Below are 12,665 nucleotides of genomic sequence, written 5' to 3'. Positions count from 1 at the left end.
TGAATGTTGTTGGGAACATGCACTGGTTTCATGTGTGGAACAAAAAGAAACTGGTTCACACGGGATCATTGCTCTGTTTCCATTGGCACTAAGAGCTGGTTTCCCCTATTGATGGCCAAAGAACCTGTACACTCAGTGGAGAATTAGAACAGCATGCACACCTTCTACATACTCAAGGCAAAGTGTCATTCATGCTGTTTTCTTGTGAGCCTGATCCCCCATTTTGCCAGGGAAGGATCATGGGACATATACAGATATATGCACGGATGCCTCAGCTCACATTTGGTCCGATATATGTGTGGTGGTGGGCATATGCACCTCGATATCCTACCATGTGGATGAGATTTCTGACCAGTGACCGTATGAACCCACCTTAACCCGAGTCAACAGGATTACTTTATATATAGCTGTGGCTGTGAACAGATTAATGCCAGAGTTCTCCAACTTGGGTCCCCACATGTTGTTGGTCTGCAATGGCCATCATCTCACAAAGTGATCCAGCCATGGGAGTTGTAGTCCAACAACTGGGGCGGAGCCACCATTGAGTGAATGGGTTCAAAGAACCCAGGCCTCCACCCTTCAGGGGCCGCCCCTCTCACCCCAGACACACCCCTGCGTCTGACATCAGATGCGGGGGAGGGCTAAAAGCTCCTTGTATCTGATGCAGGGGGCGGGGCTAGGGGGTCGTGCTGGCCTCTCTCCAGGCCGCCGCTGGCCTCCCTCCATGCCTGTCCAACATCTGGGGACCCAAGTTTGGATTAGTGGATTAGTGTCTGTTCTGCATGGCCAGTGGCCCAAGGAAGCAGGCTGCAATGCACATTCATAGCTGCACTGTAGGAATGCAGTTCACATCTGCACCATCCGTGCAGCAAGGGGGCTACTTTGAATGCCTTTTAAAAATCCAGATGTGCATCACAGTGTGGCTGCGTATCCAGATGTGCACCCACATCTCATCTGTATGTATAGTTCCCAACCCAGAAAGGAAATCTGCACATGAAGCTCGCTTCCATGTTCAGATCTTCTTTGCTGGATTGGTACATCGGGGTGTCGTTGTCTTGCTTTTGGATTCCATAGGGTTTTTTTTGTGGCTTCCCTTCTCCATAAGGGTTGGGCACCCATTTAACTTGATCAGCCCTAGAGGCTGATGGTGCTTCTGTTCAGTTTCCAGAAGGCCCTTGTGGATTTCTGGTTACCAAGACTGAGCACAGGCTAGGGCTCACTTTCAGATCCGCTCCATGGCAGCTTTACTTCTGTATCACTATTCAGCAAGTTTGCCTCTTTGAAACTATTGTGTTCCTGCCTTCAGAGTAGTCCAGCAGAGCTGTTCTGGGTGGCAAAATTATTCTTGCAAACTGACCTCCATGAGAAAGGGAAGGCACCATCGGGAGTTGCCACCCCAGGCTTAAACGTGGCCACCCCTCCACCATTACTCAACTATTGTGATTGAGCTGGTTTACTTTCTGTTTAATGCCTGCAACCCTACTAAAAATATTAAGATATTAATAGGAAGAGCAAATGATTGTCAGTCTGCCTACAGAGAGGTTTCCTTTGCCTTGCCTGGAAGCAGCTGGCACCAGCTATGACTCTGGTTTGGAACGGAACGACTTATTCCTGATATTTACTCTAAGAGAATAGAATGTGATACCTTAATGCAGCTGAACAGCTGTTTGACAATATCAATGAAAGCATCTAGATGGAGATTACAGTAACCAGAAAATAAAGAGTACGACAAATTATATTAACTTTTCAGTACAGGCAGTTATGTGGGTGTTTTGTTTTGTTTTTGAGCAATTATAGCAGTATTGCTCAAATCAATTGTAATGTGACAACTAATCCATTGCTCAAATTTGTTTGGAAGATTTAATCCATTTTAATCAGTAATTGCCTTTGGGCAACAGTTCAGTTATGCCCTCATCTTTTGGCTCCAAGTATAATAATAATATCTGAATAACCTTTGGGCAATAAGATACTGTATTACCTCTGCAGTCCAAACTGGTCAATATTTATATCAATGTGCATCGGGAGCCTCACATCTAGGGATACGCCATTCCTCTACAGTGCCGGATTCTTGTATGAGAGGCAGTCAGCCATGAAGAAAACTCAGACACAAGAAAGTACTTTTTCAAACAATGCACATTTAACTTATGGAATTTACAGCCACATGCTTTGAAGGCTTTCAGGAAGGATGATATGAAATCACAGAGAATTGGCTTAGGTCAGGAGTTCTCAATCCTGGCTCTCCAGAAGTTGGTGCACTACAACTCCCATCATCCCCAGCCACAATGGCCTTTGGCTGTTGTGGCTGAGGAGGTTGGGAGTTGCAGCCCAACAACATTTAGGAAGCCAAGTTGAAAAACAGCTCACATATGTGGTTTTAGGAAGAGATTAGACAAATTAATGGACAATAGGTAGGCCCTGATAAAGAAATGGAATCTCCATGTTGAGAGTCATTATACTTGTGAATACCAGATATCAAAAGGTAAAGATAAAGTGTGCCATCAAGTTGATTTCAGCTCCTGGCACCCACCGAGCCCTGTGGTTGTCTTTGGTAGAATACAGGAGGGGTTTACCATTGCCGCCTCCCGCGCAGTATGAGATGATGCCTTTCAGCATCTTCCTATATTGCGGCTGCCCAATATAGTACTGATTCAAACCGGCAACCTTCTGCTTGTTAGTCAAGTAGGGACAATCAATAAGGGAGGACTGTCATTGTTGTCTGACATGTAGACTAAATAACTGAATGTTAGTACTCAGGAGTTACAGCTTAATTTCAATAGAACTACTCAGGAGCAGTTTAGTCTGCATGTCAGCCAATAAGCGCTTTGCCCTGCTCCCTCCCTCAGTGTTTTTCAAAGAACATCTCAAAATGCACCTTTTTAAGGAGGCCTTTTAATGCTCCATTATTGTTTTGTTATATCTGGTAGGTTCTTTAGCTTCTTTAGCTTTTTATACATTTCAGTTTTAATTTGAACCTAATAATTGTGGTTTTTAATTGGACTTAAAAAAAAAGTTAATTTTATTACTTTTATTGTATCTGTGTCTATCTAATTGTTGTGAGCCACCCCAAGCAGTAGTGCACTGGAAGGGCGGGGTATAAATATTTTGAATGAATGAATGAATAACAACAATAGCAAGAGGAGGAGGAGGAGGAGACAGTGTGTATCCCAACAGGTTCAGGAAGCGAAGTTTCCCCCCTCCTGCACCATCCCTGCCAGTCAGTGGCCATATGATTCGCACAGCAAAGGTACTTTGTCATCTGTCGCTTCAGAGGGATGAGGACCACTAGGCACAGGGGTGCTAGCAAGATTTCCTGGGCCTGGAACATTGTATCACTGCAGTTTATCAGTCTTCTGCCCATCTATTTCTTCTCCCCCTCCATTCACATGTGCACACACAAATGGCATGAGAGGCATCCCAAACCCAGAGGTGCTCTTACCCCTGGACTTCTGGGCCAAAGTCCAGGGCCTCCATAGCCCCTGCCCCCCCCAAATCCTCTTTAGTCTGTCCTGGGTGGTGGGGTCACCCGTCCAAGCATGATGATGCTTAATTGGCAGGGGAGGGGAGCCTCCAAAGGCCTTTAGGTCCAGGCTCCAAAATTACCTAGGTGCACCTCTGCCCAAACCTATGCAGGTTTACACAGGAGCAAGTCCCGTTCATTTAAATAGGATCCATCCCATGCATATATGCATCAGGTTGCAGTCCTTTCCCTTTGTGCTGCCCCTGCTGCCTCTGGGGCCTGATACGGCACGTTCTCTTGTACCCCTTCTCAGCCATCTTGCCTAGGTAGTTGCATCCTCTGCATTCCTCTGCACTGAGAGCCAGCGTGGTGTAGTGGTTAGAGTGCTGGACTAGGACCGGGGAGACCCGAGTTCAAATCCCCCTTCAGCCATGATACTAGCTGGGTGACTCTGGGCCAGTCACTTCTCTCTCAGCCTAACCTACTTCACAGGGTTGTTGTGAAAGAGAAACTAAAATATGTAGCACAGCGCTCTGGGCTCCTTGGAGGAAGAGCAGGATATAAATGTAATAATAATAATAATAATTATTATTATTATTCCAGGAAGAACACCGGAAAAGGATGAGCAGCCTGGCCTGCAGCTCGACTTAATGCCTGTGGACCACAGGGCCATAGCTCAGTGGCAGAGCATCTGCCTTGCATGCAGAAGGTCCCAGGTTCAATCCCTGGCTTCTCCAATTAGGACTGGGAAAGATTCCAGCTTGCAACCTTGGAGATCACCTCGGGCCTGGCAGGGTAGACAATCCTGAGCTAGATGACTCTGTATAAGGCAGTTTCCTATGCTCCCATGTAACTTATTTCTTTGTTCTGGCATTGTCAAACTGATCTCCTTCCTCTAGCTTTCTCTCCTCTCCTCTTTCAGGGAGTGTCTTTTCTTGTAGTTTGTAAGCCTGAAGCCATCGCCTTAGTTTCCCTGATGCCCAGCACCCCTCCAGCGGCATCATGTGTTAGATTTTAACAGCTAGGAGCTGCTTTGAGAAACAACTTTTTCTGTCCGAAAAGCCATATAAAAATATAAGAAACTACTAAAGACACTTCTCAGAGGTTTCTGACTGGCTTGTCTTGGAAAACAACTGGATGGACCCTTGATCCAATCCAGCAGTGCTCCTCTTATGGTTTTATGCCTTCCCAGAAGCTTCATCCTCTGGCTGCCTTTTTTCTAATGTCTCCCCGGTACGTAGAAAGCTAGAATCCTAGGGAGAAAACATTCCAGCCTAGCTCTCTTCTTGATGCCCCCCCCCAACCATCTGAAAGCACACGGCCCCATTCAGTTCCTAATGGTGAAGGGCCTGGACCCAAGCAGTGATGATGGGTGACAACTTGGGAACCATACGTAAGCCATTCTGGGCTTCTTGGAAGATGGACAGGGTGCAAATATGACACACATGCTAGTTTCTGCGTGCATGCAGTTTCTTGTGCTTGGGGAAGCATTCAGAAATGTGGAGCATAGGAACACAGAAAGTTGCCACATGCCATGTCAGACCATCAGTCCATCTAGCTCAGTATTGTCTACACTAACTGGTAGTGACCTCCATCATTTCAGGTAGGAGTCTCTCCCAGCCCTATCTGGAGATGCTGCCAGGGATTGAACCTGGAACCTTCTGCTTGCAAGCAACTGCTCTACCACTGAGCTGCAGCCCCATCCTCTAAGGGGGATATCTTACAGCAGACAGTGCTCACATGTAGTCACCCATCCAAATGCAAACCAAGTTGAATTCTGCTTAGCAAAGAAGAAGAAGAAGAAGAATTCATCCTCACTACTGCAAGACTGGCTCTCAACCTGCACCCCGAACTTATATAGTCTAAGATGGTCAGAATGTTCAAATCCAGATTTTCAAGTACCATAATCATAAAGGTAAAGGTAAAGTGTGCCATCGAGTCTGTGTTGACTCCTGGTGACCACAGAGCCCTGTGGTTTTTCTTTGGTAGAATACAGGAGTGGTTTACCATTGCCGTCTCCCGCACAGTCTGAGATGATGCCTTTCAGCATCTTCCTAGATCGCTGCTGCCCAATATAGGTGCTTCTCATATGGGAAACATACCAGTGGGGATTCGAACCGGCAACCTCATGGTTGCTAGGCAAGTCATTTCCCACTGTGCCATTAGGTGGCTTCATAGGATAAAATAGATAGAACTCAAATTCAATTTTTTTAAAAAACCCAAACCAGCACCAACTTTATTTTACTTTTAAGTCCTGGAAACTCTTCCATTGTAGCTTCTGTGACCATGTGGCTTCCACAAAAAAGTCCACCTGTGGAGGAAACATAGGGATATATTCTCAATGGCTGCTGCTCCTAAGATTTCAGTATCCCCTTCCTTCTGTGTTTCAGCAGCACCTAAGCCTGAATATCTTCTATAAGTGCTTTGAGACCTTTACAATCAGGCAACAATTTTGTAGCTGAGACTGAGTCAGGCAGAGATCTCAAACTTGGGCCCCCAGATGTTAGACGACAACTCCCATGATCTCCAGCCACAATGGCCGAAGGATGATGGGAGTTGTAGTCCAATGACATCTGGGCACCCAAGTTTGAGAACACCTGAGGTACGGAGCTCTATTAGCTGATTAAAAAAAAAAAAGCCGAAATGCTTTTATTTCTTGTCTCTGCCTTGAATCTTTGGGAATAAACAGGGTTACAATCCAGATACAGATATACAGATCATTCCTGCCGGAACCCCTGCTTCCTGTTTCTTTACCACATAAACACTTCTCAGAACCGTCTGATTCGAAGAGGAAAAATGCATCCCAGTTTATACATGGAGGCTTGGAAAATCAAAACAGCCCTCACATATGAGCTGGTAAGTCTGGCAGAAGAAAGCACCCAAGGACGTTTGACAACATTTATCCTTGCAGGTAAACAACAGAGATGAGAGGGAAGCTGCCGGGGCCAAGACTGTGATGTTTGAAGCTGCTGGGAAAGGCTTCCTTGCCATGACCTGAGGTCGTTTTGAAATGGCTCCAAAATGCGGTACCTGAAGACAGAGGCAATTGCTGGAACGCGCTGCTCGCATTATGTCATTCTAGCCAGTGCCGTTGAGCCCAGCGCAGGCAGGCTTACATTTCCCCAGACTGAGACTGAAAGTGAACATTAATTCAATTTGGTGCAGAAATAGTCACTGGGAAACAATGTTTTGCCCATCAGAATGTCAGTGAGGAGAGGGTTGAGCCAAGTGTTCCTGCGTGGAGATGAGAAAGCAAGAATACAAACCGAGAAGCAGAGCAGACACCATCTTCTGGGTCAACTACTGTTGGGATCAGATTATGAGAGCTCAGGAGTTAGAATTCCTGGGCAGGCAGCGCAGCCTAGAAGGGTAGTTCTAGTTTTCTTGTGCAAAGTTTCGTTCATTTGGGAAACACTGGAGTAAGTTGAAAGGGTTAAAAACCCTAGAGTTTATCACCCACTGATATAGCACATTTAAACATACAAAGTGTATTTTTAATATAGTGGCTCACATTTGGCACAGAGTAGCACAGGCAGTTCAGCACCACTGTCTGTGCCAGTGAGCACATCTCAGACACCGCCTGGGGTGTTGCAGAACATCCCTGTTCCGCAACTTAAAATTGCACAGTCAAAGTTGCACAGCATCATTGGAAATAAGGGGCTTTGCATCGCATCACTGTGATATCCTGCGCAGAACATGAGATGTTATCATTTTAGTTTTCCCAAGGAATGCAGCCTGCCATCTTGTTTTTCTAACATGGCTCTTGTCCTTCTAACAGCTGCAAGAGAGACAGAAATCCCGCTAAGGAAGATTCCTTTATCACTTAATCCTTTCCTGAACCCACAACAATATGGTTTCAAGAGACTGGACAAAAAGATGACAACCAGCTCTCCCATTGTTAGGAAAACAAACGGCAAAATATCACTGCATAGGATACAACAGTGTGTCAATGGCAGCAGAATGTTACAACAGCTTTTATGGATGTTGCCAGCTCAGATTACTGGATCTGCCATAAAAGCCAAAGAAATGTACCTTTGATAGCTTTTCACCTTTCCCCATTCAGATTTAAATGCCACCACCCCCAAATCTGCCATTCAACATCAACACAAACATTCGGCTCTTGTTTTCGTGTTTTGTTTTCCATTTGGTTAAATGAACAGTCACATATTGTCTTTCAAATCTTGACTGCTACATCTGCAGAGGACAATTCCAAATATTCATTTCAAATATTCATTTCAAACTCATTTCAGCTTCACTGAGAGTTTGCACTTTTTCAAAAGATAGTTCCAGCTATACTTTCTGTTCATGACATTACATTCTCCAGTTAAATGTTCTGCTGCTTTTAGCAACATATGCTCTGATGGTTCATGAATCGGCCTCCACTTTGTAAATGCTGAGCAGTGGATAGAGGGTTGCTTTGGGTCGTGGGAGGCCCATTCAAATCCCCACGCAGCCATGACATTCCTCAGGTGGTCTTTTTCCCCTTTGGCATTTCCCAAACATTTCTGTGGATTTAAATGTGGATAAGGTTAAATAAGTTTTAGGCAAATTCACAAAGGATAGGCCTATCTATCCATGGAGCATAGGATTTTCTATTAGCCATGATGGCTTTACAGAATCTCCAGTTTTTAGAGGCTGTATTACACAAAATACCAGTTACCCAAGAACCTATGTAGCTGCCTTATAATGAGCCAGTTCATTGGTCCATCTAGCTCAGTATTGTCTACACTGACTGGCAGTGGCTCTCCGGGGTTTCAGACAGGAGTCTTTCCCAGCCCTACCTGGAGATGCTGCCAGGGATTGAACCTAGGACCTTCTGAATGCATAGCAACTGCTCTACCAGGGAACTATGGCCTCAGGCCCTAGAGTGGCAATAACTGGGGTGAAGGCTTTTGTCTTCATGCCTTGCTTGTGACCTCCTGGATACATCTGATTGGCCACCATAGGAAGCAGGACTAGAACCTTTGCCCTGATGCAATTGGGCTTTTCTTATATTCTTAGTTACTGAAAAGATAATTATTGAGGACAATTAATACACTTTCCAGGTTGGTATTATGTTTCTTTTCATGTCAAGTTTCCTGTTGGTGGCTGTGGAGCTTTGCTTAGGTTCATAAAACCTCTGATATGTACTATATCTTAATATGCATTGACAGCATGTGTGGTTAATGATCCCAAAGAAGTCATGTTCAATGTCTCATACCCATAATTATTAAGAGTGATGTTCCAAACTTGGCACACTTGTACAATCTATCATTCCAAAGATCTGCTCTGGAGTGTGTCAATAAAAGGCATTGACAGCGTCCAACAAGGCAACATCGCTGCTCAATGAGGTCTCCACAGTGCCTCAATATAGTATAACAGCTTTCAATAACAGCAAGTCTCCTTAGTGTGATCATTTATGTAACACGTCAACAGCACACATTACAATGTCAAGAATGGCTCAAATAGAGTCTGGTCTGCCCGAGGCCTATCTTGATGGCTTCAGAAGAAATGCCCAAAGGCCAGCCTCTGGTTCTCAGAGCACAGTGGTGAGCCCAACTTCTGGTGGTGGGGAGGGTGATTTGCCAACACTGGGCAAATCCACCGATGTTGGTATATTCCGCCCTACTTGGGATTTAGAACCTGACATCTGTAACCAAGATTTGAAGCTGGATAAAGATGTTGGTATGCCAACGTTGTATGTCAGGGATGCTGACACTGGGCATGTCATCTGTACCTGCCAATGTTGGCATATTCCACCCTACTTGGGATTTAGAACCTGAAATCTGTAACCAAGAATTGAAACTGGGTACAGATGTTAGGTTTGGAAGTGCGAACAGGGCAGAATATACCAACATTTGTGGGTTCGGATGACATGTCGAATGTTGGCATATTGCGTCGCTGCCCCTCAGAAGCTGGATTTGCTGCTGCACTCTCGTGGCTCATCGACATTTTTTGTGTTGTGTGAAGCCACCCTAAGGAATCTCAGGTAGGCCAGTTGGGCTAAAACTCTCCCTTAAACCTTGCAGAGTGGACAATACTGAGCTAGATGGATCAGTGGTTTAACTTAGTATATGATAAGTCCATTACTAGAATGATCAGAAAACTCTTGTAAATCTAGATATTTTTCTTTCCAGATATGGGTGTGTGAAGGGGAATCCAGTCCTATTTGGGGGGCTAGATGCTCACAGTGGGCCCCCAAAGACCCAAAAGGCCTTGGACTTCTCATGATTCTCTAGGTCTTGGCCCTTATCCAATGAAATGCACAGGCTATTTTTGGCATGATTTATGTAAAGTAGGGAATCTCAAATGTGGGACCCCAGATGTTGCTAGACTACAACTCCCATCATGCCCTGCCACAGTGGCCTTAGCCAATTGTGACTGGGGTTGAGGGGAGTTGTAGTCCAACAATATCTGGAGGCCCAAGTTTAAAAACTCCTGATATAAACAGTTTTGGCGAATTTCCCATCCTGCTTTTTCATCTTTCTCAGTATTTCCCCCTCCGATTTCTGAATGGTGTGAATCAGCCACTGAGGAATTTTGGTTTGTGGTTTCTCCTTACAGCCAGCTTCCATGTCTTGACCTTAGCAAAGACACAGATGCCAAGATTTTTAGCCAAGAAAAAGAGGAATTTTATTTTCAACCTGTAGGAAGGAGGAACCACATTTGTGAAAAGTCAGTTTGAGACCTTTTTGCAAAAGTCTCTCCACAAATACTATTGGGAGGAGTATATGCTGATGATTTTTTTGTTTTGTTTCCTCACTGCAGAGTATCCACACTGCATGAAGCTAGGTTAAAGAACATGAAGAAAGCATGTCAGAGTGAATGCAACAAGTCATTGATCTCACGTTCTGATGAAAATTATGCACTGCACAAAGAGACTGGCTAGAAAGGAATCTTTTCTCCCTTTTAAAAAACTATATTTGTCTTATTACATGCACTTATTTTATTTTATTGACATTTTTTCAACTGATTTATATCCTACCTTTCCACCACTGAAGTCTTCAAAATGGCTTAAAAACACATTTAAATAAAGCTGTTGCAGTTGCGACAGGCTTTCACATGTAAAATCATCTACCCTAGAACAGACTGCCATTCTGCACTTGACATATCCTCTGGAGCAGGGATTCCCAATGAAGGCCATTGTGGATGATGGGATTTGTAGTCCAACCTTATCTGAGGACCCAAGATGGTGAGCCCCTGCTCTGGAGAACCATACTGGTTTGATGGCATCTAGAATACTCACAGGAGAGGCTTGGGTGGAATTGCCCTCCATCCTTGCTGAAGTTAGGGGCAGTACCTAGACTTCATTTCAGTTGGGGATTGGGGCTAGGTTGTTCAGCCAAAAAACAATGTAAAGCTTTGTTTCCTACTCCACAAGCAGCATAGGCAGCTCACCTCCATCTGCGAACATCCAGGCATTTTCAAACAAAAAGAAAGGAAGAAAACTGGAAGGGAAAATGAGGATGAACTGAAAAAGGAAGAGAAAGGCAGGGGGAGACAGAAAATGACAAGAGAAGAAAAAAGTAAAGCTATACAGCAGTACAGATAAATAAAACACTATGGTCAAACTCCATGTCTCCCCAGTCATCCAGTTCGTGAACAAATAGATGATTCTCACATTTCTTTCAGGACTGACAAGGAAAAAAAAAATGCTAAAGACGCTTTCCTAAGTAAATTCTCCAAATCTTTGGGGCTGTGATTGAGAAGGCCCTGCTTTCCTGTTCTCATTTGCACGTAACAGACAGGAGGCTCTCTGTAGTCAGGGAGACTGCAGAGAGGAGGGGGAACTGGCTGCCTGGGCTTCCTTCTTGACTGAAGGAGAGCCCTGGCAGCCAATTAAGGCCAGAGCGAGGGAGGAGCTTTCTCCCTCAATTCAAGCTGCAGCAGAATGAGACTGCGGTAAAGCATTCGGACCAACCACCGAACTACAGGTAGTACAAACCAAATCTTCCCTCTACAAACCAAATGCTCAAATTGGAGTCTCAGAAGGAAAACCTTAGATTGCTTTTGGGTCCAAACTCTGGTTGCATGCATTCAGACACACAAACATTTCAACCTGAGGCTCGTTCAACTCTGGTTTCGCATTATGTGCAAATGGGCTCAGAATCTCTGATTCAAACTGCTCTCCTTGCAGCTGCTATTTGCCCTGGTGGGAAAGTTCCCACTGTTGCCGATGGGCGTGAATAGAGTCCCCAGAAAGTGATCTGGTTCAGAACTATGGTGAAAGCAAAGGGCGGATGAAGGCAACTGTGGTTAAGGCATAGCCCCCCCCCTTGCTATGGCCATGATCTGGATTGGGCCCCTTGTGACTCTTCTTTAGTAGATAAAAGCAAAGCATGTTAGCTGTGCATGTTAGCTTAGTATAAATTGTAGTTAAGATATGGAGGTCACAGGTGGCCAAGGCCTTCAATAACCCACACAGTTCTGATTTGAATTGAGATTTGTAGTCTCTGAATTCCTTTCAACAGACTGTGAGAGAAGTTTTGAATAGTTAGTAAATGCCAATTGAATGTGAATGAATATTCCATTAATTTCAGTTTTACTAAGGCAGGAGATAATAGTCAAGTTGGAGGGGTTTTTTAAAGAGGAGAAAGAAGAGAGCAAGAAAAGAAGAGAGTAGGAGAAGGAGAGGAAGAGAAAGAATGAGAGAGGGAGAAGGAGAGGGAGGAGGAGGAGTGGAAGAGGAGAAATATGGACACGGAGGCGAAACATGAAAAGCTGGCCCCATATTGCAGGTTGTGTCCTGCTCTGAAAATGCTGGGAACTGTTCTAGATTAGGGTTGCACTTAATATTTTTCCATTTTGATTTTGGGTCTGAAAAAAGAGAAGAGGTAGAAATATTTCCTGCAAAAACCTCTTTGATTGTGTGAATATTCATGTTTTCCCCTAACCTATTTAGTGCCATTGTTTCCATTAGCTGCTGTAGATTTGGCATCATCCTCCACCTCCCCTCCCCTTACTACTTTTGTCTTCTACCTAGATTAGTAATACGAGTAATCCTAGTCAATTAGAGATCACATGGTTTGGGATGACATCACTACAATAAATAGCCAATCAGATTTTACTACATGATGGAGGCAAATGCTGTCAATTGAGAGAGAGAGAGAGAGAAAGAGGGAGAGGGAGAGAGAGAGAGAGAGAGAGAGAGAGAGAGAACGCAACATGAATGTGCAGCTGTACACATTTAAAAGCATTTCTGAAACACCGTTGGAATGGTGCGTGTCTT

This window comes from Hemicordylus capensis, chromosome 6, assembly GCF_027244095.1.
Source record: "Hemicordylus capensis ecotype Gifberg chromosome 6, rHemCap1.1.pri, whole genome shotgun sequence".
Lineage (NCBI taxonomy): Eukaryota > Metazoa > Chordata > Lepidosauria > Squamata > Cordylidae > Hemicordylus > Hemicordylus capensis.
The sequence above is the reverse complement of the archived record's forward strand: the minus strand, read 5'-3'. Positions refer to the sequence as shown.